Below are 9,503 nucleotides of genomic sequence, written 5' to 3' on the forward strand. Positions count from 1 at the left end.
ATATTTATGCTTTTATCTTACCTTAATTTTCATTTTCTTACTTTTCATCGTTTCCAGACACTTGATATTTTATCTGTTTTTCTTCACTTTATTTTTAATTTTTTAATCGTACCTTGCTTTTTATTCTTTTATTCTATCCGATTTTTTTTTTCAGAAAACTTGATGATGACCTTCTACAACCTTCCAACTTTAACCAAATTCTCAAATTGTTACCCATATCGTATATCCAGACACCCCTTTCCATATAATTAAAATTTTTAAGAGATTATCTGTTTCTAACATGATTATCTTATATTTCTATTGTACATAACAAAAGATGTCGATTAAAAAAAATAATGTGATTACTATTTCTCTTTTACATTGATGAAATAATTTTATTTCTGTATTTCCCTTTCGATCACTTAATTACTTTTGCTTAGGTATTACTTATACACGCCAAGAAAGTAGGAAGTATTACGAGGAATTTACATATTATCGTCATCTTTCCACTATAGTTTACACATTTACACCAGATATTCTGGTTCCTGGCCACGCCTGTCTTACCCTGTGATTACATCTTCATTGTGAGCATTCGACCTCTGGGATTGGTGGTAAGATTCCATAGAAGTAAAGAAAAAATAACTTTCTTTACTGCTGTAGGACAATCGGTTTTTAACTTAGCATGTCTTACTTTGACAATAGATTATGCAAATAAAATTTCGCCAAAGATTTATTGTTGGTTTGGATACGTCTTCCATGAGAGATTTGACGCTCTCATGAACAGTCGGGTATATGCGCTATTTAAGCATGTTTTCAACGTTTTGGAAAGAGTTTAGATTTACGATTAATAAAGGAGAGTGCAATATATCATAGACTTAAGAAATTTCGATTTAGTGTTTTTGCTGAAATATGATATCCATATGTTACTCAGATCATTAGAAGCAGCCCATATCACTTCTTTTCTGATGATGAAATATTTAGAGGATGGTGGGATGAAGGAATCTAGGTAGTCATAGTAATAGACAATAAGTCTAAAGAAAGAGATAATTCACATGACGTTAGTATCATCACAATAAAATATATAATATATTTACCGCAAATCAAAGAAGTAATGTCTAGAAAATATCGTTTCATAATAACTAAACTTTAACCCTATTAAATGGGCTATCTACTACACGGGACTTTGTCATTAGTAAAAATAGCACCGGTAATACACTCTATGTATTAACTGAGCAAGGAGTAATATTAAATTAATCAGAAACAGTATAGGAAGCTTACTTCTTTCTAGAAATATCCCCTCACAAGGCATATATCCACTTGATATGAGGAGCTAACAATTATTACTTAAACACCAAAAATGTTCCTATGAAAAGTGTTGGAGGGAATAGATTCTTATTCACAAAGCAGCTATTCTTCTTCCTTTGTCAGAAACATAGGTCCTGGAATATAAGGATTAAAAGATAATATAAGGGAAACGAGAGTTATGCGGCTACCAAAACTAAATCGAAGATCCACGTTGCGCTCTCCTGAATTAAGCATTGAAACAATACTAATAGTGTATTTTCTGGCCTCATGCAGGCATCGGCCACCAGGTCTCTATTAGTAATCTTCTGTAATATAAATCTCACCTGTCTGTTTAAATGTATGTATGCATTTGTATTTGTATGTTTGCCTTAAACTTTCGACAGAGACGACGGATTTGCAAGAGATTGGGATCATTTTGAAGCTTGAAGCCTAGGACGACAAATATCGAAAAATTGGCTAAAAACATTTATTCCTTCACCCGCAACAGGGTACTTTTCTACAGGAAGGGGGTCGCTTTTTTCGCCGATATTTTCGGAAGTCATCCCCTCTTTTCGATTTTCTCGGTTTAATTTTAACCTACGTCACTTCCTGTTTGGAGGTGAACAAAACAGCAAAAACATCACGTTTTTTACACGTCCTTTTCCTCCTTCGAGGTACAGGTTCGACACTGCCTGCTTACTACAACTTTTTTTCTCTACACACACATCGAAATACCCGGGCAATGCCGGGCACCCAGGATAATAGTTATATAAAGATAATGGTTATAACGGGTTTGTTCAAAAGTTGAGTTTTTTTTACTGTTTAATTCTAATTTATTGAACATTCATCAATAAGCTTTTTTCCCCCGTGTTTCTTTCACTCTTTTTCCTGTACGTTATTCACTGTGGTCATTGAGCATCGATATCTTTGGCAACGAGCAATATATGAATAGGCTGACTTTCTCTTTCATGTGAATAATCCATTGTATTATTATTTGCATTAATTTGCGGAATACATCGAGCCTAAGTGATGTTGCAAAGGGTCTAATTGCTTGCGAGAACAACTGGTTTACTTAAGGGATTTTTAGTAGCAAATTTACGTCTTTTTGTTTGTTTTTTTTAGTGTCCAGTAATAAAAAAAAATACATTGGACAAAATTGTTTTCTCAATCTAAAATGATTCATTGTCAATTTTGTAGGACTTTTTCTGACTGGTAAAACATTTACATAGCCTATTTTTTTAGTCTGAACAAAGAGCCCGTGTCCACAGATTTCAATCCAAAAATATTAGAAAACAAAATAAATCAACTAAAATAGTGGCTAAAGAAAGAGTAAAACGTAATCAATAATTGTCATTTTTGTCAGAACCAAGGGGAAAATAATGCATCTCCTATTACAATGATGCTTGATTTATATGCAGAAGATTCTTTGTAGCTTAATTTTCATATATTTTCAAAACACATTATTATATATGTATATGTATGTACTAGCGCAGGATAGCGCCCGCCTTTGCTCCGGCGTAAAATACGCTTATATGATATTTTAATTAGTCCAGATTTTGTATATTTTATCATAGAGTCGTGATTTCAAAAGTCAACAAAAATGTATTTAGGTACGATCAGCTAAGAAAGACACCAAAACTGTAGCATTCAAAACTGGTGACCTTATCATTATACGAAGGTGACACGTACATAAACCGATTAAAATGAAAATGAACAATAATTAAAGATGACTGTACAAAATATATAAAGATTTTTTTCAACTTTGACCTATTTTGACCCCCTAGAAACATTTTTAACCGGCTAAGGACCCATAAAAGAACGATCTGTATAGATTCAAATTATTTTAGGCCCCTAGCGCCCCTCTGCGACTTTTAGTTTCGGAGGAGATAGTGTTAAAATATGGAGAGAGATGAGAAACAGACAGACGAACCGAAAGACAGCCATGTAGCCGTTTATATATTAGATGTATATATCCATACATGAACACGCACACACACACACACCCACACACACACACACACACACACACACACACACGCATATATAATTATATACATTCAAATAAATTGAACTAAAAGGGAATCTTCATCAAAAGCCTTTAATGTATTTGTAGAGCTATTACGAGTGAAATTACATACATATCAGAAAAAAGAATTACGCGAATACATCAACGTTTCGCCAATGTTACTTGTCCTATAAAAATACAATTATAATTTGAAATAGTAAGATACCTTATATATTAAGTTTTTAAGCCATTGTAAACGGGTGACATAATTAGTAACGTCGTTGAAATATTTATTGACCTGCATAATGTTTTGCCGACCTCCAATCTGTAGTGGAATGGGAACAAAAATGGATGGTCACATTCAATGCTGCCAAGACTAAACTTGTTTCCTTCAATAGCTACAAGAAACCTTCACTACCATCAATAGCAATGGCCAAAGACTCTTTATCTGAAAGTACATAATTTAAATTCCTCGGCCTAAAGTTCACAGGAAGCATCAGTTGGAAAAATGGCATTGAGAGCATTGCCAAGACCGCTGCGAAAACGGTAGGTTCTCTCTACCGTGCTAGAAAGCTACTAACATCCAAAAATATCCTGTACCTCTATAAGGCCACCATTCGCCCATGTATTGAGAATTGCTTTCATATATGGGCTCTCATATTTGCATCTGCTACTAATCTCTAACTCACAGACAAGGTTCAACGGAAAGTCGCCCACCTGATATGTCCTGAACTGCCATCTAAGCTTCAGCCTCTGTCCCATCGACGAAATGTAGCATCCCCCTGCCTGGCCTACAAGTATTTTAACGGTGAATGCTCCGAACTGCAAGCACTTGTACCCCCTCGACGTTAATATCCCCGACAAGCAGCAAAATCCCACCCCTTCACAGTCGAGATCCCTAGATGTAAGAGAGCCTTCTACTCCAGTAGTTTCTTCCCCAGAACCGCTAGACTTTGGCATTCCCTTCCGGGTTCCTGCTTCCCCAATTGCACTGACATGCAGAAGTTCAAGTGTAACGTGAACCGACATCTTGCTGCTCAACCCCCCACATAGTACCCCTGTAGCTTATGTCCCTGATAGTAGCCCCCTATATCAAAGTGGCAATGTGCCTTGTTTGGGGTGAAAATGTAAAAAACAAATATATGTATATGATTTCACTTTGTTCAGCGTCCACAGCTGACAACTTTTAAGGAAGTAACTTTGTTCGTCCAAGTTATATTTGTTTTTTTTTTGTTTTAGGTAAACAGAGAAGAAATGGCATGTGGTGATTACTACTAGATGAATTCTTACAGCGAATATAAGTGAATAAGGAAAACACCGAGAACGAAGGATTGAAGCTAAGTCCAGCACATGTCATGAGCATAACCATATAATATAGAAATATAGCTCCTTTGTGTGAAAACGACAAGAAAGGTGAGAATATGCTAATCTCAGTCTAGATTTTGGTGTCAATATTATATCCCGAAAACAGGAAAGGATGCCATGAGGCTTCCTGGCATTTATACAAGTCAATACACTACCAACTAATCGGACGTTTTTGAAGGTAGGTTTTCTATCTGCATAGCTAGCAACATACTTTTATTTAGCGACTGTAAAAAAAAAACGTAGTGTATTTATATATTAATTTTCCAAACACTCGATGTTTGTATGTTGTTTCGATAATTTCTAGGACTTCCTAAAATATTCTTTCTATGTGAGTTATCACGCATAAGCGCCATTTTCAGAATTATTGAATTAAACTAAAGAGTTGAAATGCAATTACATAACCGAGCAGCCAAAACAAACAGAATAAAACTTTCTTATCATCTTAGACAATTATTTGTTTAGACTATTTGACATTGGGGGAAAAATCGATACTACACAAGAAAGGATAACTACGGTGTTTACTGCTTTCAAATAAGAAGTGAATCGATGTCAATACGTTCAGAAAAGATGCAACAGTACCTATCTGTGTAAATAGGCAGACCATGTTGAAGATGTGTAATTGCATTTTAACTTTTTGGAAAAGCAATTAATACATATTTCAAACTCGTACAATAGGTTATTTCACTATATCGAACGGTTTACCCTTACTGTCAACAATTATTTTTTAAAATAGTTATGAGTTATTATAAACTGATTTAACATTGCTTGAATAAGTCGCTATAATGTTGGCATATAGTGAACAGAAATATAAAATAAACTATTATAAGAATAAGCTGTATTACTGCTATAATTATCTTTCAAGAGCCTTTTAAATCCCTTTACATACGCGGTAGTTTTCCCCCTTGCATATACATAATCGCCCTATTATAGTATGTACATATATTTATTTTAGAATTGAGATACGAAAATAGGTATAGATATAAAAATCTAAAAAAAAATGGAAGGTAAAATATTTTCTCATAGTTTTCCTTAAAAGCGAAATAGATTTCATACTGTTCATTGCAAAAGTGTTTTATTTAAAAACAGCTGATGATAGGCTGTTCTTGTAAAAAATTCCGAACGATATAGAGTTGGAATTTGTTCAAATGGTCTTGAAACATTTGTAACGAAGGATGAAATACACTATTTGTTGCTATAAATCCATTATTTGATGTCCTGATTTTGTTAAAACAATATATATATATATATATATATATATATATATATATATATATAAAGCATCTAACACCAAACTCCTATCCTTACATTATCAACGCTCTGATCCCTATCTGACATCAATTGGGATGGGTGGCTCTCGTCTGGGAGAGACCCCGTGTTTTGACAAGCTTCTGGGTTTGACCTTTACTCCTGATCTGAAATGGAACACGTACATCAAGTCTGTTGCCAAGGTCGCTGGAAAGATGGTGGGATCCTTCTACCGCTCCAGAAGATATCTTACTACTGATGCAATTCTCTATCTATATAAAATCCAAGTACGTCCAAGGATGGAATACTGTTGCCATATCTGGGCAGGAGCTGCTAAAAACAGCCTAACCTGCCTTGACAGAGTACAAAATAGACTTCGTGGCTTAGTGAGGGATGCCCTTTTCTTTACCCTGAAACCTTTCTCCCACAGAAGAGACGTTGCGAGCCTATCCTTGTTTTATAGTTATTTCCATGGTAGGTGCTCGTCTGAACTCCAATCTATGGTCCGCCCTCGCCAATCTTTCACGAAAAACACCCGTCTTACATAATCCACTGTCTTCCCATGTTAAATAATAATTTCGAAATAATAATGTTAATATTTCAGTGTGCAGGTCAAAATCTGCAAAAGAAGCGATTTTTGTTTATTTGTTTACGTTGTTATGGGTTAATGTTTATGCGCTCATGCACAACCGGATGTCGTAAACTGGGAAGTGGGTTACATGCATCGTTACAAGGTCATTTGAGCTTCATAATTATATATATATATATATATATATATATATATATGTGTGTGTGTGTGTGTTTGTGTGTATATGTTATGACGGATATATACATATAATATATATATGCATATATATATATATATATATACATATGGATAAAATATTTATCAACACTGGTTTCCTCGTCGGTAGGTATGACATAATGACGGCGAAACACACCTTCCAAAAATATTTTTAACGAGGAAATGTTTAAGAGTTACGATGACGGCAGTGCTACAAATTAAACGAACGAACTCTGGTTTTCGATTATTTTCCTTTCAACATCGTCATCCCCATACTCGTCTCATTGCCAGAAATTTAAGGACACATTCTGCGTTTTACACTCCCTCATCACAGCGGTCCTTTTCTTGCCCCACCGTCAGTACTTCCAATAGATCGATAAAACATTCAGATCATGAATGCCTTAATTAAGTCATCATAACATTACAATTTACAATAGTTTCTGATCAATTCGGGCGGCAAAGTAAAAAGCATTATTTTTGGAGCACCCCTCGTTACTACTGGAATAATGCTTGCGTGATAACAGAACATATACTACACTTCCCACAAATAAAAACAAAACAAAAAGGGAGAAGGTAATGCCTAGAGAAGATAATATAAAACATGAATATATACCACAGTACTTCTTCTAAGAACGAGATACTTCGTGCCCGGATGCTATAACTGTCAAGAATACAATGTCTTAGTTTATGATGTACTAACATTAAAACATATGCTAAAATATCCTATGAACAAAGTAATACCTGGGAGTATAGTTTCATTATAATAGAATAAATACTACAATGCACCTCCTCCAATAAGGAAAGACTATACATGAGAGGATTGTATCATGTCAACAATACTGGTATTAACTACTTATTCTCAATGGAGCGCTTAATGTGTAGTACATTAGTCTGAAATTTTCTCATAAAATAGAACGATAGTACAATAGTTTATTCAAAGTAATTGCATTAGTGTTGTGTAATACGAAGAGTTACTGATCTGGATTTGTAATAGTCAACAGATAAATTGACAAAAGCTGAACATTAAAACGGAAGTAAACTCATTTACCTTATGTATATAAAAGCCAAGTACGTCCAAAGATGGAGTACTACTGCCATATCTAGCCAGGAGCTGCTAAAAATAGCCTATCCTGCCTTGGCAGAGTACAAAATCGACTTCGTAGCCAGTGGAGGATGCCCTTTTCTCTTCCCTGCAATCTCTCTCCCACAGAAGGGGCGTTGCGAGCCTGCTGTTGTTTTATCGTTATTTCCAAGGGAATGCTCGTCTGAGCTCCAATCCCTGAACCCCATCGCCAATCTTGCAAGTAAAACACCCGTCTAGCTGAAACCAGCCAGTAATTTTCCCCACTCGTTATCTGTGCCAAAACCAAAACGTAGATTTCATGAACAAAGCTTCTTTCTTAGAAGTGCACGCCTGTGGAACTCTCTTCCGTTTCCCTGTTTCCCACCTGACTACAACTTGGATGTCTTCAAATTCCACATAAACAGGCTCCTGATAAACCGCCACTTTAAGTAACACACTTTATCAGATGTCCGCTACTAGCGATTACTATGATATTATCCAATTGATTACTGTACACACAATAACCCTTATCCCCGGATGGCCTCCGGGCCTTGATAAATGGTGACTTCCTGGTTAAAAAAGACAATATTTTGCAATTTGTAAACACATTTAAAACAAATAAAACTCGTAAGTTTTTTTGTTGTTATTTAACATGTAAAAACACAACTAACAATCGTCATAACCTTGTTGAAACTATTCCTTAGATTTCACCGAAAATACTAATACAGTGAAATGCCGATTATATATACTCTTTATTTCGATACAATTACATATCTGATGTCACATTTCTGATTCCAATTCCCAAATCGCCTAAAAGAGCAGAATCTAATTTGTGCAAGTAGTGGATATTCAGATAGTACACGTAGATATACTGTTTTTATAAGCCTCTTGCGAGATCTTTATCTTTATTTTTCAAGTGTACCCTTTTCTCTTAATTCGCGATCTGTGCCATTTTTGTAGTTGACATATTCAGCTAAATCCTAAGTTTTGAGACAGTTAATCAGAATAAAGATAAGGAATCAGAAATATCAGAGTATTTTAGAGTATCGGAAACGGTGTCGGAATCGGGAAAATTTTAGCCCATTTTCCGATTCCAAAACCGATTCCTTTAATTATGTATTTCATCTGATTTTGTTTTATGAAACATCTTCCAATGCTTATTGTAATCATAAAATAATAATAATAAATATTTATTCATTCAAACTTCCAGTAAGAATAACATCTCAAGTGTGTTTTTACGTTTGAGAAAATAGGTACACATTTAAAATGTGTTTTTACAGTAATCGGGATAAAATAACAATTTTAGATTAAAATGCTTCGAGATTCACAAAGAATCGGAATCGGGATCGGTAATTGTATCGGAATCGGGAAAAATATTAGAATCATCCCATCACTAATTATTGCAGTCTATCAATTTTAGTTTTACTGATTGTTTGGATGATTAAATATGTATCAATTACCTGATCATAACAGCAATAAAAAAATCAGTTAAAAGTAGAAGACACATTTTTTAAAAATTACTATTTAAGCCAACGTTTTTCCGATACCCCGAATTCCGAATATTTTTATTCCAGATTTTGATTCTAGAATTAATTACATAAAACCCACCATTCCAACTATCCCCAAAGATCAGATAGCAGTGTCATATTTTGTTACTCTGCCAATAACGATTAATTTGTATGAATGAGTTATTCATCAAATAAAACACTTCATAACGGAATAATTATATAAGCTCGCAGACCACTGAATATCGTAGCCATCTGCTTATCTCGTAAGCA

The sequence above is a fragment of the Euprymna scolopes genome, chromosome 12 (assembly GCF_053919585.1).
Source record: "Euprymna scolopes isolate OS-2025 chromosome 12, ASM5391958v1, whole genome shotgun sequence".
NCBI classification, from domain to species: domain Eukaryota; kingdom Metazoa; phylum Mollusca; class Cephalopoda; order Sepiida; family Sepiolidae; genus Euprymna; species Euprymna scolopes.